Raw genomic sequence first — 22,547 nt, 5'->3', positions numbered from 1 at the left:
ATGTGACCCAAGTTTAAGGGGCAAAAAGTGACTACATAAGTGAACCCTGAACAACTCAGGTCACGACACCTTCCTGATCAGAGATAAAGAATCATCCTGCTCTCAACACAATTTAAATAAACAACCAGAATCTTTAGGCAGTGAAACTTAAAGATATCCTCTACCATGACTTCCAACGAAACTGACCATGACACCTCGGCTGAGGCATGCAGTCCCTTCACTGACCAGGTATGGGAAAACATCTGTTGTCAAATATTAGTTCTCGTAGTTTTTGGGAAAATAGCATGGGAAAATAGGCATAATAATGGCTTAGTAACTTGGGTTGCTCTATTTATCGATTCATTAGTGGCCATTAGGGTTAACAATGGGACAAAAAGAATGCTGTCCGTTGTACCGATAATACTAATCCAGAGAATGTACACAATATTAGGAAAATGTTATTTGGTCTGTCTATGCTTAGAAGCCTTAGCTGCAGCTATGACTGTAGTAAGTAAAATAGGTGCAATAGAGAAGAACGGAACAGACGGTAAAATGGAACCTATGTGTGCTACCATAATTGGAATACACTATGTGGCGCGGATCATTGAAGCAGGCCTAGTTGGCATGCTATGTGTCCAAATAGTCAAATTAATGAGAAAACTAAAACCAAAAGATCAGCGGAACACAGTCTTAAAGGCCATCCCACTGGTCCTCTGGGTAACTATCCTATTGATCCGATGTTGCGGAGAAGAAATGGGGTGGCCCACAAACATTTTGAAAGTAGTTTGGGGATTGTGTTTACCCATATTCTTTCCCCCCACTCCCAGCAGGACCAGGAGGAACACGTCAAGCCATGGGATGGGGTAAGGATGGCTAAAGTAATAGTGCCCCCCCCCCAGTGACAGAACCAATAGGGGAAGCAGGGGTATTAATAGAGGTAGAGGAGAGTAGAATATGGTGCATAGACATGTGGGCAAGACATTTAGATGCCTTTAAGGCATATACAAATTTTGGGGGTTGTGGCCAATTGGAACCATTGCCACTAGGGATAGACTCTACCAACGGGGTAGTGTTAGGCGGAACCACCTTCATATGTGCTCATTGTTACCAAGGGCGTGTAGCATACCGCATTAGGCGTAGCCATGACCCCATTGGTACTTATGCGGGCCCAGTGACTTCGTGGGGAGCCACGGGGCCAGTAACAGAGGAGGGGGACAGATGGATCAGGAAGTTGAGTCCCAACGGACCCAACCTGAATCTCTGGAAAAGCAAATCATGGCCCAGAAAGGCATGGAGGAAGCCGGGATACCGAACCTTGACCCTTAACCACCGGAGGGTGGCTGGGGACATAGGAAATGGTACGCTGACCGGGCAGTGGGACGAGGCTCTGGTAGTCAAAGATCTGGAAGCCCATTGGTCTCAGGAAGACCTCACCATGCTAAAACAGAGCCCTTGGTTCATGTACGGGAGTGCTAGACCACTACTGAGTTGCCAAATCTTCCCACCAAAAAGGGAAAGACTCAGCTGTGACCAGTGGAACCTAAGCAATTATGTGGCCGTAAAGGCTAGGAGAGAGCCAATGTCCAAAGTGATTGGGTGTCCTGAGACAGACGGAAGTGAAACTCTGGCTGACTTCAGTAGGAAGCACAGAAGAGGAACCCAAAGAGGCCTTAGGAGGCAAAATGGGTACAGGCTTAGGGAGCCAGGGAGTCATAGACATTCTTACTGGCACACTTGCATTACCTCAGTGCCCCCCAGACCTGAGCAAATAGGGCATGAAAGGAATGGTCCAGACACAAAGTTAGAGCTAAGATATAGGGAGAACCTCTCAGGCTTAGGCCATAGACTGGCCGACTTGACCCTGGCCGCAGAAAGAGCTGTAGGAGCTCTGACCCAGAAAGACCCCCAGGGGAACGATGGACCTCAAAGTCGCAGGGACAAAAGAGAACCAGGAAGGGGCAAGGTAGACAATAGGAGAATAACCTTTCTTTCTCCAGGGCCCCATGGAAGACACCCAGTCCGGGGAAGAAGATTGGGAAGAAGAAGAAGTTAATAGGCCAATAGGGCACAGAGTAATAACCAGATGGCAAGAATTAGAACGTAAGGGTATGACTGAGTCCCAGACACTAGGGATTATCCTGTAGGGTGGATAGCACCAGTAGTAATAATTCCTCACCCTGCCGCTCTTAAAACATGTGGCTCATGTGATAGAAGTACTGAAGGGGTACTCAGCGGGAGATCAATGTTAAGAGGACGGATGTTAGACAACGTAGATATGTTATGTCTAGCCCGCAGAGATAAGTGGCCAACCCTAAAACCCATAGTAAACAAGGCAGATAGATTAGGACATGTAGAAGAGGCAGAAGAGTTAAATTTAACAATGGTTTACAAGGGACAAGAAGTAGACTGGGATAAGAGAATTGGCACTGTTGAATTACATGGGATGGCTTACGAGACCTATTCAACAGGTTGGAGAAGAAGGACAACAGAGACGGGTTCAAAGATGCACAGGCTGTGAATCAGGAACCAGAGGAAAGTACACCTCCCAGTGGGGCAATAAGGATGGTGTTAGTGTTATGGCGCTTTGCAAGAGATGCTTATGTTGTCAGAGTTGTGCTAGAAAAAGGCAGGAGTGGTATAGCGAGGACGAACATGAGGTTTGGCCTATGGAGAGAGAATATGCTGATATATTTGAACATGGTAGAATAGCTACTAGAAGTAGACATACAGATGGTGTATATTTGAGAATGAGGGTCAGAGCTGACCCTGAAGGAACCATGCCGGGTCATAGTAGCTGGGCAACAGTATGGGGAATAACGGCTAGGTCAGACGGACTAGTGCTAGGGATAACCAGAGTTGGAAATCAGAGTCAGGTTAAAGGCACTAAGAGAAAAGAGACAGGGGTAGATCCTGGAGAGGGTGTAGTAAAACGCCAAATGGATCTACCTCCTGGTCCTCTTCCCCTGTCTTACCCACCAAGGGTAGAGACAGAGATGACCTCGCCTACTGAAATACCGGATTGGGCAAAGCCACCAGAAGACGACTCAAGCCAACCAACAACTGAACCTGACTGGTGTCAGGAAGAATCACCCTCTGCCTCAAGTGACACCTCTGAATGGGAACAGCTGATAGACTCATTGCTGATAGAGTAAGGGTACTGTCTTCACCAGAGGCCCATATATGCACTGTAAGAAAAGTATTTCCTGTTGTAAGACGGAGCTGCTCTTCCTCCCGGGGAAGGACTGCCCGTTCCATGATCTCGCCATCACGGTTGACAACTGCATTGTGTCCTCCTCCCAGAGCGCTAAGAACCTTGGCGTGATCCTGGACAACACCCTGTCGTTCTCAACTAACATCATGGCGGTGGCCAGTTCCTGTAGGTTCATGCTCTACAACATCCGCAGAGTACGACCCTGCCTCACACAGGAAGCGGCGCAGGTCCTAATCCAGGCACTTGTCATCTCTCGTCTGGATAACTGCAACTCACTGTTGGCTGGGCTCCCTGCCTGTGCCATTAAACCCCTACAACTCATCCAGAACGCCGCAGCCCGTCTGGTGTTCAACCTTCCCAAGTTCTCTCACGTCACCCCGCTCCTCCGCTCTCTCCACTGGCTTCCAGTTGAAGCTCGCATCCGCTACAAGACCATGGTGCTTGCCTACGGAGCTGTGAGGGGAACGGCACCGCAGTACCTCCAGGCTCTGATCAGGCCCTACACCCAAACAAGGGCACTGCGTTCATCCACCTCTGGCCTGCTCGCCTCCCTACCACTGAGGAAGTACAGTTCCCGCTCAGCCCAGTCAAAACTGTTCGCTGCTCTGGCCCCCAATGGTGGAACAAACTCCCTCACGACGCCAGGACAGCGGAGTCAATCACCACCTTCCGGAGACACCTGAAACCCCACCTCTTCAAGGAATACCTAGGATAGGATAAAGCAATCCTTCTCACCCCCCTTAAATGATTTAGATGCACTATTGTAAAGTGGCTGTTCCACTGATGTCAGAAGGTGAATTCACCAATTTGTAAGTCGCTCTGGATAAGAGCGTCTGCTAAATGACTTAAATGTAAATGTAAATGTAATGTAAGATATGTCATCACCCTCTCTGCTCTGAGGGAATGGGAGGAGCAGCAGATCGGGTGCAGAGAATCAAAAGGTATATAAAGAGACATTTGCCATTACTTTGGCGCTGACTTCTTGAATTCTGAATTCATTTAGACAACCATTTGACTTCGGGTAAATTGACACCTGACTCAAATTACTTAAAAGATTCTAACTTGTTGGATCTGAGAAGTGACTCTCCGATATACCGTTTAACTATCGATCAGCTGTTTTGTCGCTTTGCGACAGGTACGTGGGTGCTGATGCAAATATATCCAGAGAGTTCTCTGTAGCCTCTCGATTGAAGTCAGCATCTCGACCTCGTTGCGAGCCACTGACAATGCGGTAGTTCAACGTGGTTGAGAGGCACTCCAGTCCTTAAGGTTATCCCTTGCTTTCTCTTATGGATGTCTGAATTGATTCTGTGATTTTGCGCCAGGTACGTGGGTGCTGATGCAAATATATCCAGAGAGTTCTCTGTAGCCTCTCGATTGAGCTCAGTATCGCGACCTCGTTGCGGTCACAGACTTTTTTGATATTCCATTTGGGGCAGGGAATCACCAGCGGGTTCTCTTATCCAGTCCAAACTTGAATCTCTCAATTTAGTAAAGCACCGACTCCAAGTCAACCTCTCAGCCAGTAGAGGGGAGTCGCTACTAACTAAATTCTAAAAGAACTCTGACCGATTGAAACTCTGCTCCTGATCTTGTGGGTCTCCTCGTCATCTCTCAAAGGTAATTAAATAACTATTATAAGTATTTAATATAGAGATAAGTGTTATCATTGTACCAGGCATTTTATAAGAGCATTAAGTCAATTGCATGTTTTTGATTAACGCTGTGTGTGACCGAGTAACAATTGTGTATTTTGGAGTGTGTTTGATTGTAAAAGACAAAAAACAGAGTGTTTTCAAAAATAAACGGTAGTCTTATTTTGTCTCGAGTAAACGGTTCTCTCAAAGACAGTTAACGGCACGGGAGATAACAACTCTGACACTCCCCGCTACCGGGACACTGGAAACGGAGATCAGTGTTCGATGACAGAATGAGTTACCATTAAAAGACAAGGAGGAAGGTGTGTCCAGTAGTGATTCATTTAATTGTCTTATTGATCTATCTAAGTTTTATTTTCCAAGCGATACATAGCCGACGGGCAGAGTAGTGAGACTAAGTTGACTAAAGGTCTTCACACTTTAAACTAGATACATCACAGAGGGGAAACACTCAACCACAGGGAAATGATATAGAGACTGGTAGGACTAGTGCTTAATAGTAACTCAAGGACAATTAGTGGTGAAACAAAGAGTCTAGAGGATAAAGGTGGGGTTCACACATCCCAGCTAGAGCTAGACCGTTGAGAGTGACAAGGCAAAAGACCTCTCTACGCGGACAACGCTTCGATATAGAAAGAGAGGCAGGGCTACACGAGCGGTCCTGGTTATACCGAGATAACCTGAAGTGTCTATAGTGCCCTGTCCAATCCAGGGAACGGGACGCTAACCACCTCTAGCAACACCGCTGCCGGCCAAGGGGTGGGGCTGAAGGTTTCGTATCGCGACAACCTCTGACATGGATTCTTAAACTATGATTTGGGACCCAAAGCAGTTATTAACATGTCATAGGTGGGTCGCGAGATTTGAGTAAACATTCAGAATCATACACTATTTCTTCATAATGTTGGTCGTACGAGGACACTGCATTTCTCATTTGGCTCTCGAGCTTAAAAATGGTAAAAACCTCTGAAACAGCAGATGAATCAGTTTGTGTAAGTAATTAACCTACGATATGCTGGGGAACTTTGTCAAAAGGCTGAGTTCCAGAGCTTTCAGAGTAAGTCTTCACCTGTTCAAAAAACAACCCTTCTGATATTACATTGCAGTGCCGTGACCCGGATTCGAACCGGGTTGCTACTGCCACAACGCAGAGTACTAACCACTATATGATCAAGGCTTGCTACAAGAGGTGGTTTTGTAAAGCCTACATAGGCTGTGAAAGTGATGTGCACAAGCTGGCTAAACACTTTTCATATTGGTCTCGATAATGAATAAAGTGAAGAAACAGTCGAGCTTTCCACATTTAAATAGTGCCCTTTTTCCGTGACATTGGAATATCTCAATTGCATCCTCCTCACATCATCTCTAATTCTCTCAACCGATTGGTGAGAATACCTGAGTGCACTCCCCTCTGACCTACTCCACCAATGTGTACAATAAAATGCTTGAAAAGGTACTGCTGAGATTTGAACTCAGGATCTCCTGTTTACTAGACAGGCACTTTAACCAACTAAGCCACAGCACCCAAAAAAGAGATACATTTTACAGATGTGAACACCCAAACCTATTTGAATCAAACCAGTCTCATTAATTTAACACACATATCTGTCAAGCAAAATCACATCACAAAAGAGATGTCTTTTACTAATATTGGTCATTCGAGGACAGTACATTTTTCATTTGGGTCTCGAGATGAATAAACTCAAGAACCTCTGACATGGATTCTTAAACTATGATTTGGGACCCAAAGCAGTTATTAACATGTCATAGGTGGGTCGCGAGATATGAGTAAACATTCAGAATCATACACTATTTCTTCATAATGTTGGTCGTACGAGGACACTGCATTTCTCATTTGGCTCTCGAGCTTAAAAATGGTAAAAACCTCTGAAACAGCAGATGAATCAGTTTGTGTAAGTAATTAACCTACAATATGCTGGGGAACTTTGTCAAAAGGCTGAGTTCCAGAGCTTTCAGAGTAAGTCTTCACCTGTTCAAAAAACAACCCTTCTGAAATTACATTGCAGTGCCGTGACCCGGATTCAAACCGGGGTTTCTGCGGCCACAAAGCAGAGTACTAACCACTATACGATCACGGCTGGCTACAAGAGGTGGCTTTGTAAAGCCTACATAGGCTGTGAAAGTGATGTGCACAAGCTGTCTAAACACTTTTCATATTGGTCTCGATAATGAATAAAGTGAAGAAACAGTCGAGCTTTCCACATTTAAATAGTGCCCTTTTCTGTGACATTGGAATATCTCAATTGCATCCTCCTCACATCATCTCTAATTCTCTCAACCGATTGGTGAGAATACCTGAGTGCACTCCCCTCTGACCTACTCCACCAATGTGTACAATAAAATGCTTGAAAAGGTACTGCTGAGATTTGAACTCAGGATCTCCTGTTTACTAGACAGGCACTTTAACCAACTAAGCCACAGCACCCATAAAAGAGAAAAATTTTACAGATGTGAACACCCAAACCTATTTGAATCAAACCAGTCTCATTAATTTAACCCACATCTCTGTCAAGCAAAATCACATCACAAAAGAGATGTCTTTTACTAATATTGGTCATTCGAGGACAGTACATTTTTCATTTGGGTCTCGAGATGAATAAACTAAAGAACCTCTGACATGGATTCTTAAACTATGATTTGGGACCCAAAGCAGTTATTAACATGTCATAGGTGGGTCGCGAGATATGAGTAAACATTCAGAATCATACACTATTTCTTCATAATGTTGGTCGTACGAGGACACTGCATTTCTCATTTGGCTCTCGAGCTTAAAAATGGTAAAAACCTCTGAAACAGCAGATGAATCAGTTTGTGTAAGTAATTAACCTACGATATGCTGGGGAACTTTGTCAAAAGGCTGAGTTCCAGAGCTTTCAGAGTAAGTCTTCACCTGTTCAAAAAACAACCCTTCTGAAATTACATTGCAGTGCCGTGACCCGGATTCGAACCGGGGTTGCTGCGGCCACAACGCAGAGTACTAACCACTATACGATCACGGCTGGCTACACGAGGTGGCTTTGTAAAGCCTACATAGGCTGTGAAAGTGATGTGCACAAGCTGTCTAAACACTTTTCATATTGGTCTCGATAATGAATAAAGTGAAGAAACAGTCAAGCTTTACACATTTAAACAGTGCCCTTTATCCGTGACATTGGAATATCTCAATTGCATCCTCCTCACATGATCTCTAATTCTCTCAACCGATTGGTGAGAATACCTGAGTGCACTCCCCTCTGACCTACTCCACCAATGTGTACAATAAAATGCTTGAAAAGGTACTGCTGAGATTTGAACTCAGGATCTCCTGTTTACTAGACAGGCACTTTAACCAACTAAGCCAGAGCACCCATAAAAGAGTTACATTTTACAGATGTGAACACCCACACCTATTTGAATCAAACCAGTCTCATTAATTTAACCCACATCTCTGTCAAGCAAAATCACATCACAAAAGAGATGTCTTTTACTAATATTGGTCATTCGAGGACAGTACATTTTTCATTTGGGTCTCGAGATGAATAAACTCAAGAACCTCTGACATGGATTCTTAAACTATGATTTGGGACCCAAAGCAGTTATTAACATGTCATAGGTGGGTCGCGAGATATGAGTAACCATTCAGAATCATACACTATTTCTTCATAATGTTGGTTGTACGAGGACACTGCATTTCTCATTTGGCTCTCGAGCTTAAAAATGGTAAAAACCTCTGAAACAGCAGATGAATCAGATTGTGTAAGTAATTAACCTACGAAATGCTGGGGAACTTTGTCAAAAGGCTGAGTTCCAGAGTAAGTCTTCACCTGTTCAAAAAACAACCCTTCTGAAAATACATTGCAGTAGCTTGACCCGGATTCGAACCGGGGATGCTGCTGCCACAACGCAGAGTACTAACCACTATACGATCACGGCTGGCTACAAGAGGTGGCTTTGTAAAGCCTACATAGGCTGTGAAAGTGATGTGCACAAGCTGGCTAAACACTTTTCATATTGGTCTCGATAATGAATAAAGTGAAGAAACAGTCGAGCTTTCCACATTTAAATAGTGCCCTTTTTCCGTGACATTGGAATATCTCAATTGCATCCTCCTCACATCATCTCTAATTCTCTCAACCGATTGGTGAGAATACCTGAGTGCACTCCCCTCTGACCTACTCCACCAATGTGTACAATAAAATGCTTGAAAAGGTACTGCTGAGATTTGAACTCAGGATCTCCTGTTTACTAGACAGTCACTTTATCCAACTAAGCCACAGCACCCATAAAAGACATAAATTTTACAGATGTGAACACCCACACCTATTTGAATCAAACCAGTCTCATTAATTTAACCCACATCTCTGTCAAGCAAAATCACATCACAAAAGAGATGTCTTTTACTAATATTGGTCATTCGAGGACAGTACATTTTTCATTTGGGTCTCGAGATGAATAAACTCAAGAACCTCTGACATGGATTCTTAAACTATGATTTGGGACCCAAAGCAGTTATTAACATGTCATAGGTGGGTCGCGAGATATGAGTAAACATTCAGAATCATACACTATTTCTTCATAATGTTGGTCGTACGAGGACACTGCATTTCTCATTTGGCTCTCGAGCTTAAAAATGGTAAAAACCTCTGAAACAGCAGATGAATCAGTTTGTGTAAGTAATTAACCTACGATATGCTGGGGAACTTTGTCAAAAGGCTGAGTTCCAGAGCTTTCAGAGTAAGTCTTCACCTGTTCAAAAAACAACCCTTCTGAAATTACATTGCAGTGCCGTGACCCGGATTCAAACCGGGATTTCTGCGGCCACAAAGCAGAGTACTAACCACTATACGATCACGGCTGGCTACAAGAGGTGGCTTTGTAAAGCCTACATAGGCTGTGAAAGTGATGTGCACAAGCTGTCTAAACACTTTTCATATTGGTCTCGATAATGAATAAAGTGAAGAAACAGTCGAGCTTTCCACATTTAAATAGTGCCCTTTTTCCGTGACATTGGAATATCTCAATTGCATCCTCCTCACATCATCTCTAATTCTCTCAACCGATTGGTGAGAATACCTGAGTGCACTCCCCTCTGACCTACTCCACCAATGTGTACAATAAAATGCTTGAAAAGGTACTGCTGAGATTTGAACTCAGGATCTCCTGTTTACTAGACAGGCACTTTAACCAACTAAGCCACAGCACCCATAAAAGAGATACATTTTACAGATGTGAACACCCAAACCTATTTGAATCAAACCAGTCTCATTAATTTAACCCACATCTCTGTCAAGCAAAATCACATCACAAAAGAGATGTCTTTTACTAATATTGGTCATTCGAGGACAGTACATTTTTCATTTGGGTCTCGAGATGAATAAACTCAAGAACCTCTGACATGGATTCTTAAACTATGATTTGGGACCCAAAGCAGTTATTAACATGTCATAGGTGGGTCGCGAGATATGAGTAACCATTCAGAATCATACACTATTTCTTCATAATGTTGGTTGTACGAGGACACTGCATTTCTCATTTGGCTCTCGAGCTTAAAAATGGTAAAAACCTCTGAAACAGCAGATGAATCAGTTTGTGTAAGTAATTAACCTACGAAATGCTGGGGAACTTTGTCAAAAGGCTGAGTTCCAGAGTAAGTCTTCACCTGTTCAAAAAACAACCCTTCTGAAAATACATTGCAGTGCATTGACCCGGGTTCAGACCGGGGATGCTGCTGCCACAACGCAGAGTACTAACCACTATACGATCACGGCTGGCTACAAGAGGTGGCTTTGTAAAGCCTACATAGGCTGTGAAAGTGATGTGCACAAGCTGGCTAAACACTTTTCATATTGGTCTCGATAATGAATAAAGTGAAGAAACAGTCGAGCTTTCCACATTTAAATAGTGCCCTTTTTCCGTGACATTGGAATATCTCAATTGCATCCTCCTCACATCATCTCTAATTCTCTCAACCGATTGGTGAGAATACCTGAGTGCACTCCCCTCTGACCTACTCCACCAATGTGTACAATAAAATGCTTGAAAAGGTACTGCTGAGATTTGAACTCAGGATCTCCTGTTTACTAGACAGGCACTTTAACCAACTAAGCCACAGCACCCATAAAAGAGATACATTTTACAGATGTGAACACCCAAACCTATTTGAATCAAACCAGTCTCATTAATTTAACCCACATCTCTGTCAAGCAAAATCACATCACAAAAGAGATGTCTTTTACTAATATTGGTCATTCGAGGACAGTACATTTTTCATTTGGGTCTCGAGATGAATAAACTCAAGAACCTCTGACATGGATTCTTAAACTATGATTTGGGACCCAAAGCAGTTATTAACATGTCATAGGTGGGTCGCGAGATATGAGTAAACATTCAGAATCATACACTATTTCTTCATAATGTTGGTCGTACGAGGACACTGCATTTCTCATTTGGCTCTCGAGCTTAAAAATGGTAAAAACCTCTGAAACAGCAGATGAATCAGTTTGTGTAAGTAATTAACCTACGATATGCTGGGGAACTTTGTCAAAAGGCTGAGTTCCAGAGCTTTCAGAGTAAGTCTTCACCTGTTCAAAAAACAACCCTTCTGAAATTACATTGCAGTGCCGTGACCCGGATTCAAACCGGGGTTTCTGCGGCCACAAAGCAGAGTACTAACCACTATACGATCACGGCTGGCTACAAGAGGTGGCTTTGTAAAGCCTACATAGGCTGTGAAAGTGATGTGCACAAGCTGTCTAAACACTTTTCATATTGGTCTCGATAATGAATAAAGTGAAGAAACAGTCGAGCTTTCCACATTTAAATAGTGCCCTTTTTCCGTGACATTGGAATATCTCAATTGCATCCTCCTCACATCATCTCTAATTCTCTCAACCGATTGGTGAGAATACCTGAGTGCACTCCCCTCTGACCTACTCCACCAATGTGTACAATAAAATGCTTGAAAAGGTACTGCTGAGATTTGAACTCAGGATCTCCTGTTTACTAGACAGGCACTTTAACCAACTAAGCCACAGCACCCATAAAAGATATACATTTTACAGATGTGAACACCCACACCTATTTGAATCAAACCAGTCTCATTAATTTAACCCACATCTCTGTCAAGCAAAATCACATCACAAAAGAGATGTCTTTTACTAATATTGGTCATTCGAGGACAGTACATTTTTCATTTGGGTCTCGAGATGAATAAACTCAAGAACCTCTGACATGGATTCTTAAACTATGATTTGGGACCCAAAGCAGTTATTAACATGTCATAGGTGGGTCGCGAGATATGAGTAACCATTCAGAATCATACACTATTTCTTCATAATGTTGGTCGTACGAGGACACTGCATTTCTCATTTGGCTCTCGAGCTTAAAAATGGTAAAAACCTCTGAAACAGCAGATGAATCAGTTTGTGTAAGTAATTAACCTACGATATGCTGGGGAACTTTGTCAAAAGGCTGAGTTCCAGAGTAAGTCTTCACCTGTTCAAAAAACAACCCTTCTGAAAATACATTGCAGTGCCGTGACCCGGATTCAAACCGGGGTTGCTGCGGCCACAACGCAGAGTACTAACCACTATACGATCACGGCTGGCTACAAGAGGTGGCTTTGTAAAGCCTACATAGGCTGTGAAAGTGATGTGCACAAGCTGGCTAAACACTTTTCATATTGGTCTCGATAATGAATAAAGTGAAGAAACAGTCGAGCTTTCCACATTTAAATAGTGCCCTTTTTCCGTGACATTGGAATATCTCAATTGCATCCTCCTCACATCATCTCTAATTCTCTCAACCGATTGGTGAGAATACCTGAGTGCACTCCCCTCTGACCTACTCCACCAATGTGTACAATAAAATGCTTGAAAAGGTACTGCTGAGATTTGAACTCAGGATCTCCTGTTTACTAGACAGGCACTTTAACCAACTAAGCCACAGCACCCATAAAAGAGATAAATTTTACAGATGTGAACACCCACACCTATTTGAATCAAACCAGTCTCATTAATTTAACCCACATCTCTGTCAAGCAAAATCACATCACAAAAGAGATGTCTTTTACTAATATTGGTCATTCGAGGACAGTACATTTTTCATTTGGGTCTCGAGATGAATAAACTCAAGAACCTCTGACATGGATTCTTAAACTATGATTTGGGACCCAAAGCAGTTATTAACATGTCATAGGTGGGTCGCGAGATATGAGTAAACATTCAGAATCATACACTATTTCTTCATAATGTTGGTCGTACGAGGACACTGCATTTCTCATTTGGCTCTCGAGCTTAAAAATGGTAAAAACCTCTGAAACAGCAGATGAATCAGTTTGTGTAAGTAATTAACCTACGATATGCTGGGGAACTTTGTCAAAAGGCTGAGTTCCAGAGCTTTCAGAGTAAGTCTTCACCTGTTCAAAAAACAACCCTTCTGAAATTACATTGCAGTGCCGTGACCCGGATTCAAACCGGGTTGCTGCGGCCACAACGCAGAGTACTAACCACTATACGATCACGGCTGGCTACAAGAGGTGGCTTTGTAAAGCCTACATAGGCTGTGAAAGTGATGTGCACAAGCTGTCTAAACACTTTTCATATTGGTCTCGATAATGAATAAAGTGAAGAAACAGTCAAGCTTTCCACATTTAAATAGTGCCCTTTTTCCGTGACATTGGAATATCTCAATTGCATCCTCCTCACATCATCTCTAATTCTCTCAACCGATTGGTGAGAATACCTGAGTGCACTCCCCTCTGACCTACTCCACCAATGTGTACAATAAAATGCTTGAAAAGGTACTGCTGAGATTTGAACTCAGGATCTCCTGTTTACTAGACAGGCACTTTAACCAACTAAGCCACAGCACCCATAAAAGAGATACATTTTACAGATGTGAACACCCACACCTATTTGAATCAAACCAGTCTCATTAATTTAACCCACATCTCTGTCAAGCAAAATCACATCACAAAAGAGATGTCTTTTACTAATATTGGTCATTCGAGGACAGTACATTTTTCATTTGGGTCTCGAGATGAATAAACTCAAGAACCTCTGACATGGATTCTTAAACTATGATTTGGGACCCAAAGCAGTTATTAACATGTCATAGGTGGGTCGCGAGATATGAGTAAACATTCAGAATCATACACTATTTCTTCATAATGTTGGTCGTACGAGGACACTGCATTTCTCATTTGGCTCTCGAGCTTAAAAATGGTAAAAACCTCTGAAACAGCAGATGAATCAGTTTGTGTAAGTAATTAACCTACGATATGCTGGGGAACTTTGTCAAAAGGCTGAGTTCCAGAGCTTTCAGAGTAAGTCTTCACCTGTTTAAAAAACAACCCTTCTGAAATTACATTGCAGTGCCGTGACCCGGATTCGAACCGGGGTTGCTGCGGCCACAACGCAGAGTACTAACCACTATACGATCACGGCTGGCTACAAGAGGTGGCTTTGTAAAGCCTACATAGGCTGTGAAAGTGATGTGCACAAGCTGTCTAAACACTTTTCATATTGGTCTCGATAATGAATAAAGTGAAGAAACAGTCGAGCTTTCCACATTTAAATAGTGCCCTTTTTCCGTGACATTGGAATATCTCAATTGCATCCTCCTCACATCATCTCTAATTCTCTCAACCGATTGGTGAGAATACCTGAGTGCACTCCCCTCTGACCTACTCCACCAATGTGTACAATAAAATGCTTGAAAAGGTACTGCTGAGATTTGAACTCAGGATCTCCTGTTTACTAGACAGGCACTTTAACCAACTAAGCCACAGCACCCATAAAAGAGATACATTTTACAGATGTGAACACCCACACCTATTTGAATCAAACCAGTCTCATTAATTTAACCCACATCTCTGTCAAGCAAAATCACATCACAAAAGAGATGTCTTTTACTAATATTGGTCATTCGAGGACAGTACATTTTTCATTTGGGTCTCGAGATGAATAAACTCAAGAACCTCTGACATGGATTCTTAAACTATGATTTGGGACCCAAAGCAGTTATTAACATGTCATAGGTGGGTCGCGAGATATGAGTAAACATTCAGAATCATACACTATTTCTTCATAATGTTGGTCGTACGAGGACACTGCATTTCTCATTTGGCTCTCGAGCTTAAAAATGGTAAAAACCTCTGAAACAGCAGATGAATCAGTTTGTGTAAGTAATTAACCTACGATATGCTGGGGAACTTTGTCAAAAGGCTGAGTTCCAGAGCTTTCAGAGTAAGTCTTCACCTGTTCAAAAAACAACCCTTCTGAAATTACATTGCAGTGCCGTGACCCGGATTCAAACCGGGGTTGCTGCGGCCACAAGCAGAGTACTAACCACTATACGATCACGGCTGGCTACAAGAGGTGGCTTTGTAAAGCCTACATAGGCTGTGAAAGTGATGTGCACAAGCTGTCTAAACACTTTTCATATTGGTCTCGATAATGAATAAAGTGAAGAAACAGTCGAGCTTTCCACATTTAAATAGTGCCCTTTTTCCGTGACATTGGAATATCTCAATTGCATCCTCCTCACATCATCTCTAATTCTCTCAACCGATTGGTGAGAATACCTGAGTGCACTCCCCTCTGACCTACTCCACCAATGTGTACAATAAAATGCTTGAAAAGGTACTGCTGAGATTTGAACTCAGGATCTCCTGTTTACTAGACAGGCACTTTAACCAACTAAGCCACAGCACCCATAAAAGAGATAAATTTTACAGATGTGAACACCCACACCTATTTGAATCAAACCAGTCTCATTAATTTAACCCACATCTCTGTCAAGCAAAATCACATCACAAAAGAGATGTCTTTTACTAATATTGGTCATTCGAGGACAGTACATTTTTCATTTGGGTCTCGAGATGAATAAACTCAAGAACCTCTGACATGGATTCTTAAACTATGATTTGGGACCCAAAGCAGTTATTAACTTCTTGGAACTCTAGGGGCGCAATTTCATTTTTGGATGAAAAACGTTCCCGTTTTAAACAAGATATTTTGTCACAAAAAGATGCTCGACTATGCATATAATTGCTACTGTTCGAAAGAAAACACTCTGACGTGTCCAGAAATACAAAGATCTTCTCTGTGCGTGCCCTTTAACGTGAGCTTCAGGCAAAACCAAGATGAGATGGCATCCAGGAAATGACAAGGATTTTTGAGGCTCTGTTTGTCATGATCTCCTTATATGGCTGTGAACGCAAGAGGAATGAGTCTGCCCTTTCTGTCGTTTCCCCAAGGTGTCTGCAGCATTGTGACGTATTTGTAGGCAGATCATTGGAAGATTGACCATAAGAGACCACATTTACCACGTGTCCGCCCGGTGTCCTGCGCCGAAATTGGTGCGCAAAAGTCACCTGCCAGTATTTTTCCAAACAATACAGAGAGTAAAGCAAGCTTCCACGAACTGCATGTCAATGAAGAGATATGTGAAAAAACACCTTGAGGACTGATTCCAAACAACGTTTGCCATGTTTCGGTCGATATTATGTAGTTAATCCGGAAAAAGTTTTACGTTGTAGGTGACTGCATTTTCGGTTCGTTTCAGTAGCCAGGCGCAATGTAGAAAACGGAACGATTTCTCCTACACACAGACGCTTTCAGGAAACACTGCGCATTTGGTGTGTAACTGAGAGTCTCCTCATTGAAAACATCAGAAGCTCTTCAAAGGTAAATGATTTTATTTATTTGGTTATCTGGTTTTTGTGAAAATGTTGCGTGCTACATGTTATTCAAAATGCATTGCTAGCTTTGCATACTCTTACACAAATTAGTCAATTTCTATGGTTCAAAAGCATATTTTGAAAATCTGAGATGACAGTGTTGTTAAGAAAAGGCTAAGCTTGAGAGCAAACGCATTATTTTAATTTTATTTGCCATTTTCAGAAATCGTTAACGTTGCGTTATGCTAATGAGCCTGAGGCTTTAGTCACGATCCCGGATCCGGGATGGGGAGTTTCAACAGGTTAACATGTCATAGGTGGGTCGCAAGATATGAGTACATATTCAGAATCATACACTATTTCTTCATAATGTTGGTCGTACGAGGACACTGCATTTCTCATTTGGCTCTCGAGCTTAAAAATGGTAAAAACCTCTGAAACAGCAGATGAATCAGTTTGTGTAAGTAATTAACCTACGATATGCTGGGGAACTTTGTCAAAAGTCTGAGTTCCAGAGCTAGTCTTCACCTGTTCAAGAAACAACCCTTCTGAAATTACATTGCAGTGCCGTGACCCGGATTCCAACCGGGGTTGCTGCGGCCACAACGCAGAGTACTAACCACTATACGATCACGGCTGGCTACAAGAGGTGGCTTTGTAAAGCCTACATAGGCTGTGAAAGTGATGTGCACAAGCTGGCTAAACACTTTTCATATTGGTCTCGATAATGAATAAAGTGAAGAAACAGTCGAGCTTTCCACATTTAAATAGTGCCCTTTTTCCGTGACATTGGAATATCTCAATTGCATCCTCCTCACATCATCTCTAATTCTCTCAACCGATTGGTGAGAATACCTGAGTGCACTCCCCTCTGACCTACTCCACCAATGTGTACAATAAAATGCTTGAAAAGGTACTGCTGAGATTTGAACTCAGGATCTCCTGTTTACTAGACAGGCACTTTAACCAACTAAGCCACAGCACCCATAAAAGAGATAAATTTTACAGATGTGAACACCCACACCTATTTGAATCAAACCAGTCTCATTAATTTAACCCACATCTCTGTCAAGCAAAATCACATCACAAAAGAGATGTCTTTTACTAATATTGGTCATTCGAGGACAGTACATTTTTCATTTGGGTCTCGAGATGAATAAACTCAAGAACCTCTGACATGGATTCTTAAACTATGATTTGGGACCCAAAGCAGTTATTAACATGTCATAGGTGGGTCGCGAGATATGAGTAAACATTCAGAATCATACACTATTTCTTCATAATGTTGGTCGTACGAGGACACTGCATTTCTCATTTGGCTCTCGAGCTTAAAAATGGTAAAAACCTCTGAAACAGCAGATGAATCAGTTTGTGTAAGTAATTAACCTACGATATGCTGGGGAACTTTGTCAAAAGGCTGAGTTCCAGAGCTTTCAGAGTAAGTCTTCACCTGTTCAAAAAACAACCCTTCTGAAATTACATTGCAGTGCCGTGACCCGGATTCGAACCAGGGTTGCTGCAGCCACAAAGCAGAGTACTAACCACTATACGATCACGGCTGGCTACAAGAGGTGGCTTTGTAAAGCCTACATAGGCTGTGAAAGTGATGTGCACAAGCTGTCTAAACACTTTTCATATTGGTCTCGATAATGAATAAAGTGAAGAAACAGTCGAGCTTTCCACATTTAAATAGTGCCCTTTTTCCGTGACATTGGAATATCTCAATTGCATCCTCCTCACATCATCTCTAATTCTCTCAACCGATTGGTGAGAATACCTGAGTGCACTCCCCTCTGACCTACTCCACCAATGTGTACAATAAAATGCTTGAAAAGGTACTGCTGAGATTTGAACTCAGGATCTCCTGTTTACTAGACAGGCACTTTAACCAACTAAGCCACAGCACCCATAAAAGAGATAAATTTTACAGATGTGAACACCCACACCTATTTGAATCAAACCAGTCTCATTAATTTAACCCACATCTCTGTCAAGCAAAATCACATCACAAAAGAGATGTCTTTTACTAATATTGGTCATTCGAGGACAGTACATTTTTCATTTGGGTCTCGAGATGAATAAACTCAAGAACCTCTGACATGGATTCTTAAACTATGATTTGGGACCCAAAGCAGTTATTAACATGTCATAGGTGGGTCGCGAGATATGAGTAAACATTCAGAATCATACACTATTTCTTCATAATGTTGGTCGTACGAGGACACTGCATTTCTCATTTGGCTCTCGAGCTTAAAAATGGTAAAAACCTCTGAAACAGCAGATGAATCAGTTTGTGTAAGTAATTAACCTACGATATGCTGGGGAACTTTGTCAAAAGGCTGAGTTCCAGAGCTTTCAGAGTAAGTCTTCACCTGTTCAAAAAACAACCCTTCTGAAATTACATTGCAGTGCCGTGACCCGGATTCAAACCGGGGTTGCTGCGGCCACAACGCAGAGTACTAACCACTATACGATCACGGCTGGCTACAAGAGGTGGCTTTGTAAAGCCTACATAGGCTGTGAAAGTGATGTGCACAAGCTGTCTAAACACTTTTCATATTGGTCTCGATAATGAATAAAGTGAAGAAACAGTCAAGCTTTACACATTTAAATAGTGCCCTTTTTCCGTGACATTGGAATATCTCAATTGCATCCTCCTCACATCATCTCTAATTCTCTCAACCGATTGGTGAGAATACCTGAGTGCACTCCCCTCTGACCTACTCCACCAATGTGTACAATAAAATGCTTGAAAAGGTACTGCTGAGATTTGAACTCAGGATCTCCTGTTTACTAGACAGGCACTTTAACCAACTAAGCCACAGCACCCATAAAAGAGATACATTTTACAGATGTGAACACCCACACCTATTTGAATCAAACCAGTCTCATTAATTTAACCCACATCTCTGTCAAGCAAAATCACATCACAAAAGAGATGTCTTTTACTAATATTGGTCATTCGAGGACAGTACATTTTTCATTTGGGTCTCGAGATGAATAAACTCAAGAACCTCTGACATGGATTCTTAAACTATGATTTGGGACCCAAAGCAGTTATTAACATGTCATAGGTGGGTCGCGAGATATGAGTAAACATTCAGAATCATACACTATTTCTTCATAATGTTGGTCGTACGAGGACACTGCATTTCTCATTTGGCTCTCGAGCTTAAAAATGGTAAAAACCTCTGAAACAGCAGATGAATCAGTTTGTGTAAGTAATTAACCTACGATATGCTGGGGAACTTTGTCAAAAGGCTGAGTTCCAGAGCTTTCAGAGTAAGTCTTCACCTGTTCAAAAAACAACCCTTCTGAAATTACATTGCAGTGCCGTGACCCGGATTCAAACCGGGGTTGCTGCGGCCACAACGCAGAGTACTAACCACTATACGATCACGGCTGGCTACAAGAGGTGGCTTTGTAAAGCCTACATAGGCTGTGAAAGTGATGTGCACAAGCTGTCTAAACACTTTTCATATTGGTCTCGATAATGAATAAAGTGAAGAAACAGTCAAGCTTTACACATTTAAATAGTGCCCTTTTTCCGTGACATTGGAATATCTCAATTGCATCCTCCTCACATCATCTCTAATTCTCTCAACCGATTGGTGAGAATACCTGAGTGCACTCCCCTCTGACCTACTCCACCAATGTGTACAATAAAATGCTTGAAAAGGTACTGCTGAGATTTGAACTCAGGATCTCCTGTTTACTAGACAGGCACTTTAACCAACTAAGCCACAGCACCCATAAAAGAGATAAATTTTACAGATGTGAACACCCACACCTATTTGAATCAAACCAGTCTCATTAATTTAACCCACATCTCTGTCAAGCAAAATCACATCACAAAAGAGATGTCTTTTACTAATATTGGTCATTCGAGGACAGTACATTTTTCATTTGGGTCTCGAGATGAATAAACTCAAGAACCTCTGACATGGATTCTTAAACTATGATTTGGGACCCAAAGCAGTTATTAACATGTCATAGGTGGGTCGCGAGATATGAGTAAACATTCAGAATCATACACTATTTCTTCATAATGTTGGTCGTACGAGGACACTGCATTTCTCATTTGGCTCTCGAGCTTAAAAATGGTAAAAACCTCTGAAACAGCAGATGAATCAGTTTGTGTAAGTAATTAACCTACGATATGCTGGGGAACTTTGTCAAAAGGCTGAGTTCCAGAGCAAGTCTTCACCTGTTTAAGAAACAACCCTTCTGAAATTACATTGCAGTGCCGTGACCTGGATTTGAACCGGGGTTGTTGCAGCCACAACGCAGAGTACTAACCACTATACGATCACGGCTGGCTACAAGAGGTGGCTTTGTAAAGCCTACATAGGCTGTGAAAGTGATGTGCACAAGCTGTCTAAACACTTTTCATATTGGTCTCGATAATGAATAAAGTGAAGAAACAGTCAAGCTTTACACATTTAAATAGTGCCCTTTTTCCGTGACATTGGAATATCTCAATTGCATCCTCCTCACATCATCTCTAATTCTCTCAACCGATTGGTGAGAATACCTGAGTGCACTCCCCTCTGACCTACTCCACCAATGTGTACAATAAAATGCTTGAAAAGGTACTGCTGAGATTTGAACTCAGGATCTCCTGTTTACTAGACAGGCACTTTAACCAACTAAGCCACAGCACCCATAAAAGAGATACATTTTACAGATGTGAACACCCACACCTATTTGAATCAAACCAGTCTCATTAATTTAACCCACATCTCTGTCAAGCAAAATCACATCACAAAAGAGATGTCTTTTACTAATATTGGTCATTCGAGGACAGTACATTTTTCATTTGGGTCTCGAGATGAATAAACTCAAGAACCTCTGACATGGATTCTTAAACTATGATTTGGGACCCAAAGCAGTTATTAACATGTCATAGGTGGGTCGCGAGATATGAGTAAACATTCAGAATCATACACTATTTCTTCATAATGTTGGTCGTACGAGGACACTGCATTTCTCATTTGGCTCTCGAGCTTAAAAATGGTAAAAACCTCTGAAACAGCAGATGAATCAGTTTGTGTAAGTAATTAACCTACGATATGCTGGGGAACTTTGTCAAAAGGCTGAGTTCCAGAGCAAGTCTTCACCTGTTTAAGAAACAACCATTCTGAAATTACATTGCAGTGCCGTGACCCGGATTCGAACCGGGGTTGCTGCGGCCACAACGCAGAGTACTAACCACTATACGATCACGGCTGGCTACAAGAGGTGGCTTTGTAAAGCCTACATAGGCTGTGAAAGTGATGTGCACAAGCTGTCTAAACACTTTTCATATTGGTCTCGATAATGAATAAAGTGAAGAAACAGTCAAGCTTTACACATTTAAATAGTGCCCTTTTTCCGTGACATTGGAATATCTCAATTGCATCCTCCTCACATCATCTCTAATTCTCTCAACCGATTGGTGAGAATACCTGAGTGCACTCCCCTCTGACCTACTCCACAAATGTGTACAATAAAATGCTTGAAAAGGTACTGCTGAGATTTGAACTCAGGATCTCCTGTTTACTAGACAGGCACTTTAACCAACTAAGCCACAGCACCCATAAAAGAGATACATTTTACAGATGTGAACACCCACACCTATTTGAATCAAACCAGTCTCATTAATTTAACCCACATCTCTGTCAAGCAAAATCACATCACAAAAGAGATGTCTTTTACTAATATTGGTCATTCGAGGACAGTACATTTTTCATTTGGGTCTCGAGATGAATAAACTCAAGAACCTCTGACATGGATTCTTAAACTATGATTTGGGACCCAAAGCAGTTATTAACATGTCATAGGTGGGTCGCGAGATATGAGTAAACATTCAGAATCATACACTATTTCTTCATAATGTTGGTCGTACGAGGACACTGCATTTCTCATTTGGCTCTCGAGCTTAAAAATGGTAAAAACCTCTGAAACAGCAGATGAATCAGTTTGTGTAAGTAATTAACCTACGATATGCTGGGGAACTTTGTCAAAAGGCTGAGTT

General features: G+C 42.1%; 22 non-coding genes across 22 annotated transcripts; all 22 read right to left on the bottom strand.

Annotated features, from left to right (window-relative positions):
- Positions 1-6,299: 6,299 nt before the first annotated feature.
- trnat-agu (transfer RNA threonine (anticodon AGU)) lies at positions 6,300-6,373 on the bottom strand. The gene has a single exon. It is a non-coding gene; the product is annotated as a tRNA-Thr (tRNA).
- Positions 6,374-7,220: 847 nt separating this feature from the next.
- On the bottom strand, positions 7,221-7,294 carry trnat-agu (transfer RNA threonine (anticodon AGU)). Its single transcript has one exon. It is a non-coding gene; the product is annotated as a tRNA-Thr (tRNA).
- A 502-nt stretch (positions 7,295-7,796) lies between these two features.
- On the bottom strand, positions 7,797-7,868 carry trnah-gug (transfer RNA histidin (anticodon GUG)). The gene has a single exon. It is a non-coding gene; the product is annotated as a tRNA-His (tRNA).
- Positions 7,869-9,977: 2,109 nt separating this feature from the next.
- On the bottom strand, positions 9,978-10,051 carry trnat-agu (transfer RNA threonine (anticodon AGU)). The gene has a single exon. It is a non-coding gene; the product is annotated as a tRNA-Thr (tRNA).
- Positions 10,052-10,890: 839 nt separating this feature from the next.
- On the bottom strand, positions 10,891-10,964 carry trnat-agu (transfer RNA threonine (anticodon AGU)). The gene has a single exon. It is a non-coding gene; the product is annotated as a tRNA-Thr (tRNA).
- Positions 10,965-11,812: 848 nt separating this feature from the next.
- trnat-agu (transfer RNA threonine (anticodon AGU)) lies at positions 11,813-11,886 on the bottom strand. Its single transcript has one exon. It is a non-coding gene; the product is annotated as a tRNA-Thr (tRNA).
- A 493-nt stretch (positions 11,887-12,379) lies between these two features.
- trnah-gug (transfer RNA histidin (anticodon GUG)) lies at positions 12,380-12,451 on the bottom strand. Its single transcript has one exon. It is a non-coding gene; the product is annotated as a tRNA-His (tRNA).
- A 274-nt stretch (positions 12,452-12,725) lies between these two features.
- trnat-agu (transfer RNA threonine (anticodon AGU)) lies at positions 12,726-12,799 on the bottom strand. Its single transcript has one exon. It is a non-coding gene; the product is annotated as a tRNA-Thr (tRNA).
- An 847-nt stretch (positions 12,800-13,646) lies between these two features.
- trnat-agu (transfer RNA threonine (anticodon AGU)) lies at positions 13,647-13,720 on the bottom strand. Its single transcript has one exon. It is a non-coding gene; the product is annotated as a tRNA-Thr (tRNA).
- Positions 13,721-14,222: 502 nt separating this feature from the next.
- On the bottom strand, positions 14,223-14,294 carry trnah-gug (transfer RNA histidin (anticodon GUG)). The gene has a single exon. It is a non-coding gene; the product is annotated as a tRNA-His (tRNA).
- Positions 14,295-14,568: 274 nt separating this feature from the next.
- On the bottom strand, positions 14,569-14,642 carry trnat-agu (transfer RNA threonine (anticodon AGU)). The gene has a single exon. It is a non-coding gene; the product is annotated as a tRNA-Thr (tRNA).
- Positions 14,643-15,489: 847 nt separating this feature from the next.
- Positions 15,490-15,563, bottom strand: trnat-agu (transfer RNA threonine (anticodon AGU)). The gene has a single exon. It is a non-coding gene; the product is annotated as a tRNA-Thr (tRNA).
- A 1,879-nt stretch (positions 15,564-17,442) lies between these two features.
- Positions 17,443-17,516, bottom strand: trnat-agu (transfer RNA threonine (anticodon AGU)). The gene has a single exon. It is a non-coding gene; the product is annotated as a tRNA-Thr (tRNA).
- Positions 17,517-18,018: 502 nt separating this feature from the next.
- Positions 18,019-18,090, bottom strand: trnah-gug (transfer RNA histidin (anticodon GUG)). Its single transcript has one exon. It is a non-coding gene; the product is annotated as a tRNA-His (tRNA).
- Positions 18,091-18,364: 274 nt separating this feature from the next.
- Positions 18,365-18,438, bottom strand: trnat-agu (transfer RNA threonine (anticodon AGU)). Its single transcript has one exon. It is a non-coding gene; the product is annotated as a tRNA-Thr (tRNA).
- Positions 18,439-18,940: 502 nt separating this feature from the next.
- trnah-gug (transfer RNA histidin (anticodon GUG)) lies at positions 18,941-19,012 on the bottom strand. Its single transcript has one exon. It is a non-coding gene; the product is annotated as a tRNA-His (tRNA).
- A 274-nt stretch (positions 19,013-19,286) lies between these two features.
- trnat-agu (transfer RNA threonine (anticodon AGU)) lies at positions 19,287-19,360 on the bottom strand. The gene has a single exon. It is a non-coding gene; the product is annotated as a tRNA-Thr (tRNA).
- A 502-nt stretch (positions 19,361-19,862) lies between these two features.
- Positions 19,863-19,934, bottom strand: trnah-gug (transfer RNA histidin (anticodon GUG)). The gene has a single exon. It is a non-coding gene; the product is annotated as a tRNA-His (tRNA).
- A 274-nt stretch (positions 19,935-20,208) lies between these two features.
- Positions 20,209-20,282, bottom strand: trnat-agu (transfer RNA threonine (anticodon AGU)). Its single transcript has one exon. It is a non-coding gene; the product is annotated as a tRNA-Thr (tRNA).
- Positions 20,283-21,121: 839 nt separating this feature from the next.
- trnat-agu (transfer RNA threonine (anticodon AGU)) lies at positions 21,122-21,195 on the bottom strand. Its single transcript has one exon. It is a non-coding gene; the product is annotated as a tRNA-Thr (tRNA).
- A 493-nt stretch (positions 21,196-21,688) lies between these two features.
- trnah-gug (transfer RNA histidin (anticodon GUG)) lies at positions 21,689-21,760 on the bottom strand. The gene has a single exon. It is a non-coding gene; the product is annotated as a tRNA-His (tRNA).
- A 274-nt stretch (positions 21,761-22,034) lies between these two features.
- On the bottom strand, positions 22,035-22,108 carry trnat-agu (transfer RNA threonine (anticodon AGU)). Its single transcript has one exon. It is a non-coding gene; the product is annotated as a tRNA-Thr (tRNA).
- Positions 22,109-22,547: the final 439 nt, after the last annotated feature.

Source organism: Oncorhynchus masou, unplaced genomic scaffold (assembly GCF_036934945.1).
Source record: "Oncorhynchus masou masou isolate Uvic2021 unplaced genomic scaffold, UVic_Omas_1.1 unplaced_scaffold_1203, whole genome shotgun sequence".
Lineage (NCBI taxonomy): Eukaryota > Metazoa > Chordata > Actinopteri > Salmoniformes > Salmonidae > Oncorhynchus > Oncorhynchus masou.
This window is presented reverse-complemented; position numbering and strand designations above follow the sequence as displayed.